The sequence below is a fragment of the Nerophis ophidion genome, unplaced genomic scaffold (genome assembly GCF_033978795.1).
Source record: "Nerophis ophidion isolate RoL-2023_Sa unplaced genomic scaffold, RoL_Noph_v1.0 HiC_scaffold_30, whole genome shotgun sequence".
NCBI lineage: Eukaryota > Metazoa > Chordata > Actinopteri > Syngnathiformes > Syngnathidae > Nerophis > Nerophis ophidion.
The window spans coordinates 188,324-205,507 of NW_026906952.1; the positions used below are offsets into that span (position 1 = coordinate 188,324).

Below are 17,184 nucleotides of genomic sequence, written 5' to 3' on the forward strand. Positions count from 1 at the left end.
ATTAGTTTTGACAGCGTGAGTACATGAATATATGTGACATACTCCGCTGCAGTAGGTGGCAGTATTATATATATTATTATCATCCAGTATTAGTTTTGACAGTGTAAGTACATGAATATATGTGACATACTCCGCTGCAGTAGGTGGCAGTATTATATATATTATTATCATCCAGTATTAGTTTTGACAGTGTGAGTACATGAATATATGTGACATACTCCGCTGCAGTAGGTGGCAGTATTATATATATTATTATCATCCAGTATTAGTTTTGACAGTGTAAGTACATGAATATATGTGACATACTCCGCTGCAGTAGGTGGCAGTATTATATATATTATTATCATCCAGTATTAGTTTTGACAGTGTAAGTACATGAATATATGTGACATACTCCGCTGCAGTAGGTGACAGTATTATATATATTATTATCATCCAGTATTAGTTTTGACAGTGTAAGTACATTAATATATGTGACATACTCCGCTGCAGTAGGTGGCAGTATTATATATATTATTAACCAGTATTAGTTTTGACAGTGTAAGTACATGAATGTATGTGACATACTCCGCTGCAGTAGGTGGCAGTATTATATATATTATTATCATCCAGTATTAGTTTTGACAGTGTAAGTACATGAATGTATGTGACATACTCCGCTGCAGTAGGTGGCAGTATTATATATATTATTATCATCCAGTATTAGTTTTGACAGTGTAAGTACATGAATGTATGTGACATACTCCGCTGCAGTAGGTGGCAGTATTATATATATTATTATCATCCAGTATTAGTTTTGACAGTGTGAGTACATGAATATATGTGACATACTCCGCTGCAGTAGGTGGCAGTATTATATATATTATTATCATCCAGTATTAGTTTTGACAGTGTGAGTACATGAATATATGTGACATACTCCGCTGCAGTAGGTGGCAGTATTATATATATTATTATCATCCAGTATTAGTTTTGACAGTGTAAGTACATGAATATATGTGACATACTCCGCTGCAGTAGGTGGCAGTATTATATACATTATTATCATCCAGTATTAGTTTTGACAGTGTAAGTACATGAATATATGTGACATACTCCGCTGCAGTAGGTGGCAGTATTATATATATTATTATCATCCAGTATTAGTTTTGACAGTGTAAGTACATGAATATATGTGACATACTCCGCTGCAGTAGGTGGCAGTATTATATATATTATTATCATCCAGTATTAGTTTTGACAGCGTGAGTACATGAATATATGTGACATACTCCGCTGCAGTAGGTGGCAGTATTATATATATTATTATCATCCAGTATTAGTTTTGACAGTGTAAGTACATGAATATATGTGACATACTCCGCTGCAGTAGGTGGCAGTATTATATATATTATTATCATCCAGTATTAGTTTTGACAGTGTGAGTACATGAATATATGTGACATACTCCGCTGCAGTAGGTGGCAGTATTATATATATTATTATCATCCAGTATTAGTTTTGACAGTGTAAGTACATGAATATATGTGACATACTCCGCTGCAGTAGGTGGCAGTATTATATATATCATTATCATCCAGTATTAGTTTTGACAGTGTAAGTACATGAATATATGTGACATACTCCGCTGCAGTAGGTGGCAGTATTATATATATTATTATCATCCAGTATTAGTTTTGACAGTGTGAATACATGAATATATGTGACATACTCCGCTGCAGTAGGTGGCAGTATTATATATATTATTATCATCCAGTATTAGTTTTGACAGTGTGAATACATGAATATATGTGACATACTCCGCTGCAGTAGGTGGCAGTATTATATATATTATTATCATCCAGTATTAGTTTTGACAGTGTAAGTACATGAATATATGTGACATACTCCGCTGCAGTAGGTGGCAGTATTATATATATTATTATCATCCAGTATTAGTTTTGACAGTGTGAGTACATGAATATATGTGACATACTCCGCTGCAGTAGGTGGCAGTATTATATATATTATTATCATCCAGTATTAGTTTTGACAGTGTAAGTACATGAATATATGTGACATACTCCGCTGCAGTAGGTGGCAGTATTATATATATTATTATCATCCAGTATTAGTTTTGACAGTGTGAGTACATGAATATATGTGACATACTCCGCTGCAGTAGGTGGCAGTATTATATATATTATTATCATCCAGTATTAGTTTTGACAGTGTGAGTACATGAATATATGTGACATACTCCGCTGCAGTAGGTGGCAGTATTATATATATTATTATCATCCAGTATTAGTTTTGACAGTGTAAGTACATGAATATATGTGACATACTCCGCTGCAGTAGGTGGCAGTATTATATATATTATTAACCAGTATTAGTTTTGACAGTGTAAGTACATGAATGTATGTGACATACTCCGCTGCAGTAGGTGGCAGTATTATATATATTATTAACCAGTATTAGTTTTGACAGTGTAAGTACATGAATGTATGTGACATACTCCGCTGCAGTAGGTGGCAGTATTATATATATTATTATCATCCAGTATTAGTTTTGACAGTGTAAGTACATGAATATATGTGACATACTCCGCTGCAGTAGGTGGCAGTATTATATATATTATTAACCAGTATTAGTTTTGACAGTGTGAGTACATGAATATATGTGACATACTCCGCTGCAGTAGGTGGCAGTATTATATATATTATTAACCAGTATTAGTTTTGACAGTGTAAGTACATGAATGTATGTGACATACTCCGCTGCAGTAGGTGGCAGTATTATATATATTATTATCATCCAGTATTAGTTTTGACAGTGTAAGTACATGAATGTATGTGACATACTCCGCTGCAGTAGGTGGCAGTATTATATATATTATTATCATCCAGTATTAGTTTTGACAGTGTAAGTACATGAATGTATGTGACATACTCCGCTGCAGTAGGTGGCAGTATTATATATATTATTATCATCCAGTATTAGTTTTGACAGTGTGAGTACATGAATATATGTGACATACTCCGCTGCAGTAGGTGGCAGTATTATATATATTATTATCATCCAGTATTAGTTTTGACAGTGTGAGTACATGAATATATGTGACATACTCCGCTGCAGTAGGTGGCAGTATTATATATATTATTATCATCCAGTATTAGTTTTGACAGTGTAAGTACATGAATATATGTGACATACTCCGCTGCAGTAGGTGGCAGTATTATATATATTATTATCATCCAGTATTAGTTTTGACAGTGTAAGTACATGAATATATGTGACATACTCCGCTGCAGTAGGTGGCAGTATTATATACATTATTATCATCCAGTATTAGTTTTGACAGTGTAAGTACATGAATATATGTGACATACTCCGCTGCAGTAGGTGGCAGTATTATATATATTATTATCATCCAGTATTAGTTTTGACAGTGTAAGTACATGAATATATGTGACATACTCCGCTGCAGTAGGTGGCAGTATTATATATATTATTATCATCCAGTATTAGTTTTGACAGCGTGAGTACATGAATATATGTGACATACTCCGCTGCAGTAGGTGGCAGTATTATATATATTATTATCATCCAGTATTAGTTTTGACAGTGTAAGTACATGAATATATGTGACATACTCCGCTGCAGTAGGTGGCAGTATTATATATATTATTATCATCCAGTATTAGTTTTGACAGTGTGAGTACATGAATATATGTGACATACTCCGCTGCAGTAGGTGGCAGTATTATATATATTATTATCATCCAGTATTAGTTTTGACAGTGTAAGTACATGAATATATGTGACATACTCCGCTGCAGTAGGTGGCAGTATTATATATATTATTATCATCCAGTATTAGTTTTGACAGTGTAAGTACATGAATATATGTGACATACTCCGCTGCAGTAGGTGACAGTATTATATATATTATTATCATCCAGTATTAGTTTTGACAGTGTAAGTACATTAATATATGTGACATACTCCGCTGCAGTAGGTGGCAGTATTATATATATTATTAACCAGTATTAGTTTTGACAGTGTAAGTACATGAATGTATGTGACATACTCCGCTGCAGTAGGTGGCAGTATTATATATATTATTATCATCCAGTATTAGTTTTGACAGTGTAAGTACATGAATGTATGTGACATACTCCGCTGCAGTAGGTGGCAGTATTATATATATTATTATCATCCAGTATTAGTTTTGACAGTGTAAGTACATGAATGTATGTGACATACTCCGCTGCAGTAGGTGGCAGTATTATATATATTATTATCATCCAGTATTAGTTTTGACAGTGTGAGTACATGAATATATGTGACATACTCCGCTGCAGTAGGTGGCAGTATTATATATATTATTATCATCCAGTATTAGTTTTGACAGTGTGAGTACATGAATATATGTGACATACTCCGCTGCAGTAGGTGGCAGTATTATATATATTATTATCATCCAGTATTAGTTTTGACAGTGTAAGTACATGAATATATGTGACATACTCCGCTGCAGTAGGTGGCAGTATTATATACATTATTATCATCCAGTATTAGTTTTGACAGTGTAAGTACATGAATATATGTGACATACTCCGCTGCAGTAGGTGGCAGTATTATATATATTATTATCATCCAGTATTAGTTTTGACAGTGTAAGTACATGAATATATGTGACATACTCCGCTGCAGTAGGTGGCAGTATTATATATATTATTATCATCCAGTATTAGTTTTGACAGCGTGAGTACATGAATATATGTGACATACTCCGCTGCAGTAGGTGGCAGTATTATATATATTATTATCATCCAGTATTAGTTTTGACAGTGTAAGTACATGAATATATGTGACATACTCCGCTGCAGTAGGTGGCAGTATTATATATATTATTATCATCCAGTATTAGTTTTGACAGTGTGAGTACATGAATATATGTGACATACTCCGCTGCAGTAGGTGGCAGTATTATATATATTATTATCATCCAGTATTAGTTTTGACAGTGTAAGTACATGAATATATGTGACATACTCCGCTGCAGTAGGTGGCAGTATTATATATATCATTATCATCCAGTATTAGTTTTGACAGTGTAAGTACATGAATATATGTGACATACTCCGCTGCAGTAGGTGGCAGTATTATATATATTATTATCATCCAGTATTAGTTTTGACAGTGTGAATACATGAATATATGTGACATACTCCGCTGCAGTAGGTGGCAGTATTATATATATTATTATCATCCAGTATTAGTTTTGACAGTGTGAATACATGAATATATGTGACATACTCCGCTGCAGTAGGTGGCAGTATTATATATATTATTATCATCCAGTATTAGTTTTGACAGTGTAAGTACATGAATATATGTGACATACTCCGCTGCAGTAGGTGGCAGTATTATATATATTATTATCATCCAGTATTAGTTTTGACAGTGTGAGTACATGAATATATGTGACATACTCCGCTGCAGTAGGTGGCAGTATTATATATATTATTATCATCCAGTATTAGTTTTGACAGTGTAAGTACATGAATATATGTGACATACTCCGCTGCAGTAGGTGGCAGTATTATATATATTATTATCATCCAGTATTAGTTTTGACAGTGTAAGTACATGAATATATGTGACATACTCCGCTGCAGTAGGTGGCAGTATTATACATATTATTATCATCCAGTATTAGTTTTGACAGTGTGAGTACATGAATATATGTGACATACTCCGCTGCAGTAGGTGGCAGTATTATATATATTATTATCATCCAGTATTAGTTTTGACAGTGTGAGTACATGAATATATGTGACATACTCCGCTGCAGTAGGTGGCAGTATTATACATATTATTATCATCCAGTATTAGTTTTGACAGTGTAAGTACATGAATATATGTGACATACTCCGCTGCAGTAGGTGGCAGTATTATACATATTATTATCATCCAGTATTAGTTTTGACAGTGTGAGTACATGAATATATGTGACATACTCCGCTGCAGTAGGTGGCAGTATTATATATATTATTATCATCCAGTATTAGTTTTGACAGTGTAAGTACATGAATATATGTGACATACTCCGCTGCAGTAGGTGGCAGTATTATATATATTATTATCATCCAGTATTAGTTTTGACAGTGTGAGTACATGAATATATGTGACATACTCCGCTGCAGTAGGTGGCAGTATGCACCTTTCATGTCATTGCTGCAAGCTGCCCTTCAACTCAAGGAAGAATTGCTCAAAGCTTCTTTCATGTCAAAGAGCTGCTACTTCAAAGAGCAGCATCTTTTAAAGGCCGATCCTTCGCCAAGCACCCATCACTCCGTGTTGGGAGCCTCAAATGCTAACATCTCATCTCTTTTTGCACTCAAACTAATTACTTACTTTTAAAATCAGCTTTTTACATGTAAAACATGAGCCAAGAAATAAGGCAGGAAAAAATGTGGGGATTCCAAAAGGTGAGAAGGTTGATGGAGCAGCGACTCAATCTTACTGTTGAAGAACTATTTGGAGTGTTGGAAAGAACCGTAGCAGAGTACCAGGAGGAACTTTCTAGGACAAAGGAGGAGAACAAACGTCTACAAGAACTACCGGACGCTGTTTTCAAACCTCAAGTTGTGCTACACAGAGCAGGTTTGTGGACATCTTTTCACCTTATGTCACGTAAAGTTAAAGTTATAGTTAAAGTAGCAATGATTGTCACACACACACTAGGTGTGGTGAAATGTGTCCTCTGCATTTGACCCATCCCCTTGTTCACCCCCTGGGAAGTGAGGGGAGCAGTGGGCAGCAGCGGAGCCGCGCCCAGGAATCATTTATGGTGATTTAACCCCCAATTCCAACCCTTGATGCTGAGTGCCAAGCAGGGAGGTAATGGCTACCATCTTTTTATAGTCTTTGGTATGACTTGGCCGGGGTTTGAACTCGCAACCTACCCATCTCAGGGCGGACACTCTAACCACTAGGCCACTGAGTAGAATCAACAGCTTGTAGAATGCTCACTAAATTATTGGATGACACTCTTGATTTGTGAATTTTATTTGACATTGTCTTCATGATGATTATCCTGTAGAAACAAGATTGTTTCTTTTAGATTTGTTTGTGTTTTCTAACAGTGGGAAAAGTCCAGAACAATTGGGAGATGACACCTTTTTAAAATGAGTGATTCATCTATTTTCTATTTGACATAAACATCATTGTGTTGAAAGCCTCTGCATGAATTTAGATATAGAAACAAGTTGCAAGTTACAAGATTAGAATGTATGAATGGCTTTGATGTTTCTACCTGGAGCTTTGTTCTCAATGAAAAATGATATTTTGCTCAATAAAAATATTGTATTGGGGATAGGTTGATTGGCAACACTAAATGGTCCCTAGTGTGTGAATGTGAGTGTGAATGTTGTCTATCTGTGTTGGCCACCTGTCCAGGGTGTACCCCACCTTCCGCCCGATTGTAGCTGACATAGGCACCAGCGTCCCCAAAGGGAATAAGTGGCAGAAAATGGATAGATGGATATTAACATGACATGAGGGAAGAAGTTTCTACTTGAAGTCAGTTACATACTACATGACTTCTTCACTACTCAGTGGCTTAGTGGTTAGAGTGTCTGCCCTGAGATCAATAGGTCGTGAGTTCAAACCCCGGCCGAGTCATACCAAGGACTATAAAAATGGAACCCATTACCTCCCTGCCAGGCTTGCAGCATCAAGGGTTGGAGTTGGGGGTTAAATCACGGGTACTTTAACTAGACATTTTCCCGGGAAGTGAAAAAGGTGGTGGTCAACCAAGCCAAGATGGCTGTTGTGCAGCAACCTGTGAGCCAACTCTCTTTGAGGACACAAAGGGCCTAGATCAGGGCTGTCAAACATAGGTCCCACGGGCCGGATAAGGCCCTCCTGTTCTACAAGTCTGACATACCAATACGTGTTTTGATACCCTCTAATAAAATATTATGATTGACAGTATCGAAAGCAGCGCTAAAATCAACAAAAAAGGATATTTTTTAAAATATACTTCATCTCCAATGTCCATCATAACTATACATAAAACTTCTTAGAGGTCCTTCTAGACAACCAATTAACATTAAATTAGAGCTACTTTGACTATAAACCAGTCCAAATGCCAAAAAAAGCAACACAAAGTCCACCCGTTGGAAAAGGTTCGCTACTAAAAAATACATCTTTAACTCTTTGTAGTAAAATATATAATTTCCAGTCCAAATGCCAAAAAAAAGCAACATAACGTGATTCAAAAGCTTTCTAGGAGCAATGCTATGCTACCTCACAAGACGTAACTACCTTACCTCATTTCTTGGCTTAACTTGCTTATGAACACATTGCTCTTGCACAAATGATAGTCAACAACCTCCATTTATAAGAAAGATGTGCTTACCTTTTTGGTTTAAACAGCTTATTTTGGTGTTGAGTCAGCCGACATGTCCTGCACTGCAGAGGAACCTCCTTCAGTTTGGGGACCAGGTGTAGTCCATTGGTGATCAGGGGAGGGATATGAGCCCAACAGCGAGTGCAGTACCAGCTACAGCCCTATGAGGGGGCTGCTGTGCAAATGTCTCACACTCAAACTAAACACTAAACATGGTTTATGGGAATAAAAAAAGATTAAAAATCACTTAGGCATCTTCAGAATGGATTTGACTATTATTTAAAGTGACTTTGTAAACAGAACGACGTCCCCCATAAGTAAGCATTGCCAGAACACACACGCACACACACACAGACACACACACACACACACACGCACACACACACACACACACACACACACACACATACACATACACACACACACACACACACACACACACACACACGCACACACACACACACACACACACACACACACACACACACATACAAAGCACTGAGGATTTGAGGAAAAAAGTCACTTTTGAGTTGTCCACACCGGAGAATAACTAAAGATTGTTGAACAAAAAAAATATGGAACTGAAAAACTTCTGCAACAAAGATCACAAAAACCAAGATTTGGAAAATGGTATCAATCCAGATACAAATGTTTTCCCCCACATCAGTAATAATAGTTGTTATTATCCAGATGAACAATATAATAGCAACATTAATTGTAATAACAAACTGTCAATTATTCATTTTAATAGCAGAAGTTTGTATGCAAATTCTAACAACATGAAGCACTTTTTAGAACAATTCAACAAACCCTTTAAAGTGATCGCTGTCACAGAAACATGGATTGATGATTAAAAAATGAATATATTTTGATCTGGAAGGATATGAACTAAACTACATCAACAGAAGCAACAAAAAAGGAGGAGGAGTAGTTGTGTATGTGATGAAGAACCTGAACCACAAAGTGGTAAAAAACATGTCATTTGCTGTAGATAATATCTTACAAAACCAGTGAAGTTGGCACGTTGTGTAAATGGTAAATAAAAAGAGAATACAATGATTTGCAAATCATTTTCAACTTATATTCAATTGAATAGACTGCAAAGACAAGATAATTATTGTTCTAAAAGAGAAACGTGTTTTTTAATTGCAAATAATCATTAACTTAGAATTTAATGGCAGCAACACATTGCAAAATAGTTGTCACAGGAGCATTTTTACCACTGTGTTACATGACCTTTCCTTTTAACAACACTCAGTAAACGTTTGGGAACTGATAAGACCAATGTTTGAAGCTTTTCAGGTGGAATTCTTTCCCATTCTTGCTTGATGTACAGCTTAAGTTGTTCAACAATCCGGGGTCTCTGTTGTGGAATTTTAGGCTTCATATTACGCCAAACATTTTCAATGGGAGACAGGTCTGGACTACAGGCAGGCCAGTCTAGTACCCACTCTTTTAGTATGAAGCCACACTGTTGTAACACGTGACATGGCATTGTCTTGCTGAAATAAGCAGGGGCGTCCATGATAATGTTGCTTGGATGGCAATATTTGTTGCTCCAAAACCTGTATGTATCATTCAGGATTAATGTTGCCTTCACAGATGTGTAAGTTGCCCATGCCTTGGGTACTAATACACCCCCATACCATCACACATGCTGGCTTTTCAACTTTATGCCTATAACAATCTGGATGGATTATTTCCTCTTTGGTCCGGATGACACAAGTACCACAGTTTCTAAAAACAATATGAAATGTGGTCTCGTCACACCACAGAACACTTTTCCACTTTACATCAGTCCATCTATGATGAGCTCGGGCCCAGCGAAGCTGCCGGCATTTCTGGGTGTTGTTGATAAATGGCTTTGGCTTTGCATAGTAGAATTTTAACTTTCACTTACGGATCTAGCGACTAACTGTTGTTACTGACAGTGGATTTGTGAAGTGTTCCTGAGCCCACATGGTGATATCTTTTACACATTGATGTCGCTTTTTAATGCAGTACCGCCTGAGGGATTTAATGTCCTCGCTTATGTGCAGTGATTTTTCAAGATTCTCTGAACCTTTTGATGATATTACAGACCGCAGATTTTGAAATCCCTAAATTCCTTGCAATAGTTCTTTGAGAAATGTTGTCCCTAAACTGTTCGACAATTTGCTTACACATTTTGTCACAAAATGGTGACCCTCGCTCCATCCTTGTTTGTGAATGAGGGAACATTTCATGGAAGCTGCTTTTATAGCCAATCATGGCACCCACCTGTTCCCAATTAGCCTGTTCACCTGTGGGATGTTCCAATTATGTGTTTGATGAGCATTCCTCAACTTTATCAGTCTTTTTTGCCACCTGTGCCAGCTCCTTTGAAATTAGTTGCAGGCATCAAATTCCAATTGAGCTAATATTTGTAAACAATAAAAACGTTTTCCATTTCGAATGTTAAATATCTTGACTTTGCAGTCTATTCAATTGAATATAGGTTGAAAAGGATTTGCAAATCATTGTATTCTTTTTTTATTTACGGTTCACACAACGTGCAAACTTCACTAGTTTTGGGTTTTGTAGAATGTATAAGCATTGAAATATGTCAGGAAAAAAGCAAACACATATTCATCAGTTGTATATATAGATTAAGTATAGAAACATTTGAAGATTGGATAAAGGCAAATTACATGGACAATGGTCAAAAAATAATGTTCTTATGTGGTGACTTTAATATTGACTTATTGAACCCTAACAAGCAAAAGTCCATTGATGACTTCATTGATACAATGTACAGCATCAGTTTATATCCTAAAATCACAAAGCCAAGCAGCATCACAGGACACTGTGCCACACTTATTGATCATATCTTTACCAATGATTTTGATAACAACATTACAAGTGGTCTACTTATAACCAACATTAGTCATCATCTGCCATTTTTCGCAATATATGATGGAAACTCCAAGAAGAAGAACATGGAAGACATTAATACATTTTGAAAAATGTGCACAGAGAAGAGGATGATTGTTTTCAAAAATGAGCTAGAAAAGCTAAATTAGGACAATGTGTCCAATGAAAATGATGTTGATGAAGCATATGAACATTTCTTAAACACGTTGATTTTTTTTTTATGACAAACATTGTCCATGGAAACAACTCAGTAGAAAGCAGAGAAAGAATAATCAACCATGGATGACAAAAATATTTAAAATGCTTCTAATAAGAATACATTATATTGAAAATGTATAACACAAGCAAGTACAAAAGGTATAAAAACAAGCTAACTAGCATACTACAAACATGTAGAAAATAATATTACAGTCAATTATTAGACTGACACAAAAACAATATGAGAGCAACATGGGGGCATCCTCAATAGCTTTATTAAAAATGGTACTAAGAGGGATTGGCCCCAATTCTTCTCAGACACACTGATAGAATACAATACAATGAATAATAAAAAAACAGGAGTTGAACATGATCAGTAAAAAGTCTGATTAAAAAGGTGTGTCCTTAGCCCTTTTAAAAAATACATCAACGATCTCTGCAGTCCTGAGGCTCTCTGGCAGGCTGTTCCACAGGTGGGGGCCATAAGAGAATATAACACCCACTCTCTGTCAAATAGTCAAAAACAGATCAATCAAAATGGTGTATGACCTCTAAGCCACGCCCCCGGAATTTAATGTGATCAATAGGTCACTGACAGTATGATTTGACTGATCAATCCATTAAAGATGACCATGTATTTTACAGTCTGATACTAACTGTCTGATTTGTCAGATGTCAGTTGTTTTGAAAATCTATGAAGGACTTGTCTGTCATCTCTATACATCTAATATATTTCATTTAACAGTAGTGTGTATGTCAACTATACACTCTATGAAACTCTTAAAAAATGGAGAGGCTACTATGTTAGACATGTTAATGTGTGTGTGTGTGTATGTGTGTGTGTGTGTGTGTGTGTGTGTGTGTGTGTGTGTGTGTGTGTGTGTGTGTGTGCCCACCCAGGAAGGATAGAATAATGTCTTGTGCTACCATGAGGGTTTGTGTGGGCTCAGTTTGTTCCTTGCGTGCAACTTCAGAGTTGAAACAAACACATTAGGAAAAGTTCTGTTTATTTCTCATAAAAGTCATTATAATGTGTCTTGCAGACGTCTGTGAAGAACATCTTCTCTCTGAGCAACAGGAGTGGAGCTCCAGGATGGTGAAGGAGGAGCCTCAGCCCTCTTACTTGAAAGAGGAAGACAAGGACCCACTCTTCCTCCATTTTAAAGAGGAAGAGGAGGTACCAGAGACCCCACACTTTATAAAGAAAGTGAATGATCCACTGACCCCCAACATTAAACTGAACAAGGAGGAGCCACTGACCGACCACTTTAAAAAGGAAGAAGAGGCGCCACAGATCTCACACATTAAAGAAGAAGAGGAGGAACACAGCCTTAGTCAGGAGGGAGAGCATATTGCAGGACTGATGTTCCCAGTGACTGGTGTCCCTGTGAAAAGTGAAGATGATGAGGTGAAAGGTGAAAGTGAGGAGAGGGGAGGGGGGGAGCCTCCAAGCAGCAGCTCAACACAACACATGACAACAGAAGCTGATGGAGACCACTGTGGAGGATCACAAGCAGACAAGCTCTTAGCTCCACTATCAGATAGTGAGGACACAACGTCACACTCTCCTGACACTGATGATGAAGACTCTAAAGATGATAAGACATGTCACACTGACAACACTCACTTCACATCTTCTCTCTGTCACAAAACCTTTAAATACCATAGTTATCTGAAAAGACACATGAGAACACACACTGGAGAAAAACCTTATTCTTGTTCACTCTGTAGTAAAGGTTTTACACAAAATCACAATTTGAAAGTCCACATGAGAACACACACTGGTGAAAAAAAATGTTCTTGTTCAATCTGTGGTAAAGGTTTTGCACAAAGTCAGGATTTGAAAAGACACATGAGAACACACACTGGAGAAAAACCTTATGTCTGTTCAATCTGTGGTAAAGGTTTTACACAAAGTCCATATTTAAAAGTACACATCAGCATACACACAGATGAAAAACCTCATGTCTGTTCAATCTGCGGTAAAGGTTTTACACAAAGTCAATATTTGAAAGTACACATGAGCACACACACTGGTGAAAAAACATTTTCCTGTTCAATCTGTGGTAAGGGATTTACACAAAGTCAATATTTGAACCTACACATGAGAACACACACTGGTGAAAAACGTTTTTTCTGTTCAACCTGTGGTAAAGGTTTTACAAAACGTCAAGATGTGAAAGTACACATGAGAACACACACTGGTGAAAAACCTTTTTCTTGTTCAATCTGTGGTAAATGCTTTACACAAAGTCAGGATTTGAAAAGACACATGAGAACACACACTGGTAAAAAATCACATTCCTGTTCAGTCTGCAACAAAAGCTTTTGTGACCGATCAAACCTTTTAGCACACATGAGAAGACACCCAGGAGAGAAAGTGTTGAGTTGCAGTGTGTGTGGTGAAAGATTGTCTTCTAAGTACCAGTGTAAGAAACACACGTGTGCTGGTGAGAACAGCAGCAGCAAATGAAACTGCAGGATTTGAAATAAACTGTCCAGACTTTCATTTTGACTTTCTAACAACATCAGCACATATAACATGTGTGACATTGTTGTTTGTGTAACACAATGTTGTTAACATGCTTCTATATTTACACACCATTTTTTCAGCCCATTGTATGCATTATTGTGCAACATTGTTTAGTTTTATATGACATACATTTTTGCAAGAGGAACAATTTTACTAAAATGGTCAGTAAATCCAAAACAGTACAAAACATGTGATACATTCAAATTCCATTTAATGTACAAACAATTTATACAAAATTATTCCCTTTTAAAATGTGTGACTGTATGTGTAACATTGTTGTTTGTGTAACAATATTTTAATATGCTTCTACATTTAAAGATTAGATATTTTGTATTAGTGTTTTTTTTAGTCGAGTACCTGCATTAATATGCAACATTGTGTACTTTCATTAAAAATTGAACAGAACAATTTGACTGAAAAGGTGAGAGTAAACAGTACAAGACATATTTTAAATACATTAAAAAAAATGTAAGTGTATATATATTCGTCATACAACATTAGACTTATTCATAATATTGTTTTTATAGGTGTTTGAAATATTGAAGTTTGACATATTTTTATTTGTAATTATTAATAACCCCATAGATTATCACCTTTATATGATATACATATTTACTGGTTCACATCTGAAACATCTTCTGGACCACTTCAGGAAGCATATTATTATTTACTTTATACATCATCTGAACAGTTGTCTTTTATACAATTTTAAAATGTGTGACTTTATGAATTATTTGTTGGGTCTCTATAGTCAATTTTATTAATTATCTTTATTACTCTCTTTTGTAATATGATGATTGTGTTGTGATTGTTTTATATGTATGTCCCCATACCTTTATGTAATCTAAAAGTGAGAGAAAATGACTGAATTGTTTGTGGAAGGATGGTTTTGTTTTTACTAACATTTGTGGATAAAATCAAACATTCCATTATTGTCTCTTAAACATGTTGTACATTTTTTTTTCTTTTTTAACATCCCGAAAACATTATTAATTTCAGTAAACAAGTTTGGAGTGTCAGGCAAAAGCCGATATTGTACATCATCCAGCTGAGATTTCCTTTGCATACATTCTTATAATAAACAGTTCATTTTGTTTTGCTATCACAGAAAGAACGAATGTTGTCTTCAATGGCAAAACCTCTTAAAAATTATTTTAAGTGGTGAATTCCGTTTTTTTTTTTTTTTTTTTATGAACTCCTTTGCCTTTGGAAGAATGAAAACTTTACAGTTATTTGTATTTTTGTTTGTTTTTTTGTTCTAGAGAAAATACAGCAAATAAAAAAATATTAAATAATTGTCTAATTTCAGAGTTTCAAATCTGTAATATTGTGTCCATCCACCAAAAGCCCGGAAAATTTAGAAAAGAGCTCTGAAAAACATTAGATGCTGTATTTAGAATATTTCTAACCTTTATATTTGTTTTTAAATATTTTTGTCTATTTACAGGTCGTACTTACTGAAATCTTGAAATATTATAATACTTTTATCACTCAATAAGTGCATCAGCAACCAAATGCCTTTTTCAAACCACTTGGGTTGCCAGCACCCAGAGTTTGAAATAAGGGACATCTCGCGGGTGGTTGGAACATTTTTGGTGTCCCTTATAAAACTTGGATATCCCCTATTTCAGTCCGGGCCTGAAAAAATGCTTAGAAAATGCTTTAAAAATGCAATATCTGTGCCAGTGCAGTTTGCAGAGGAAGTCCTCCCAGAAAGAATCATGAATGGGTATTTAAGCTTCTACTTTAGAGCTTACGTGCCACCCCTAGTACCTTGTTTCAAGTGCCAACGTTATGGGCACATAGTAGTGTGTGTCATGCCAAGATGAGATGTGGACGGTGTGGAGGGGAGCATGAATATGGACAATGTGGAGAAAATGAACAGGTCAAGTGCTGTAATTGTGGCGGGAATCACACAGCAGCGTATGGGGGCTGCATCATAAGGAAACAGGCAACAGAAGTGCAGCAAATCAGAGTTGAAAGAAATATTACATATGCAGAGGCAGTTAAAATAAGAAATCAAAAAAGTGCAGAACAGGACAGAAGTGAGAATATTTCAAGAAATAAAAAACAAGAGGCAGCAAATACAGGAATTTCCATGGACAAACTAGTTGTATTCCTGGCTTACGTAATAAACTGTACAGAACAGGCTAGAAACAAGACTGAAAAAATCAAAATAATTGTCAAAGCAGCAGCAAAGTTTTTAAATGTAAAAGAACTATCCTGGGAACAGGTGCAAGGTGAGCTACAGAGAGGAGACGAGACCGAGTCATGTGACCACAATCCAACGCCATGTTCATTGTTCAGTGGAATGCCAGAAGTTTGATAGCAAACGGACAGGAATTAAAGGGATATATTAATAATATGAAAAATAAACCACATATAATATGTATTCAAGAAACATGGCTGAAGCCAAAATTAAACTTTATAATAAAAGGATATATAACGATACGTAAAGATAGGAATGATGGGCAAGGAGGAGGATGTGCCATATTTATTAAGGAAGACATGCAATATTCAATATTAAAAGTAAAACAAGAACTAGAGATAGTAGGAGTAGAAGTATGGAATAATAAAGAAAGATAAAAAGTACTAAATTTCTATAATCCATGCAAGAAATTAGAAATTCACCAACTAAAAACAATAATGGAGCACTGGAGTGGCAATATTATTTGGTGTGGTGACTTTAATGCACATAGCACAATGTGGGGTGAAAGGGATGACTGGAATGGAGAAACATTGGAAGCACTTTTGGAGGAAAAAGAAGTGGTGTGTGTGAATGATGGGTGGGGAACAAGGTTAGATGTCGTCACGGGTAAAGAAACAGCAATAGATTTAACACTAGTGTCACAAGGGTTAGCAGGAAAGGTGGAGTGGGAAGTAAATAAATACAGCACAATGGGAAGTGATCACTAGCCAATCTTCATTCACATAAACATAAATCATAGGACAGAAAGCACTAGGATAGAAGGAAGATGGAAGTATAATCATGGTGACTGGGGGAAATTTAGGGAAATTACCGACATAACTTTAAAGGAAGTAGATATAAATCAAGATATTGAACAATTAAATACAGATATTACGGGGTGCATAATAGAAGCAGCCGAACAGAGCATACCAAGGAATAGTATAGGGAGAAGAAGGAAGATAGTGCCGT

The 17,184-nt window shown here is 36.0% G+C and overlaps 1 protein-coding gene across 6 annotated transcripts in view; it reads right to left on the minus strand.

The window, feature by feature from the left end:
- LOC133546463 (gastrula zinc finger protein XlCGF57.1-like) overlaps positions 1-17,184 on the minus strand; it is a 287,238-nt gene that overhangs the window by 62,164 nt on the left and 207,890 nt on the right. For 2 of the 6 annotated variants that reach the window (XR_009805215.1, XM_061892223.1), the window contains exon 1: positions 8,414-8,529. The exons of the other annotated variants lie outside the window; for them this stretch is intronic. The gene's annotated coding sequence lies outside the window, so the exon portion shown is untranslated. Of the gene's footprint in view, positions 1-8,413; positions 8,530-17,184 lie in introns of those variants that run through there. 6 annotated transcript variants of the gene reach the window in all.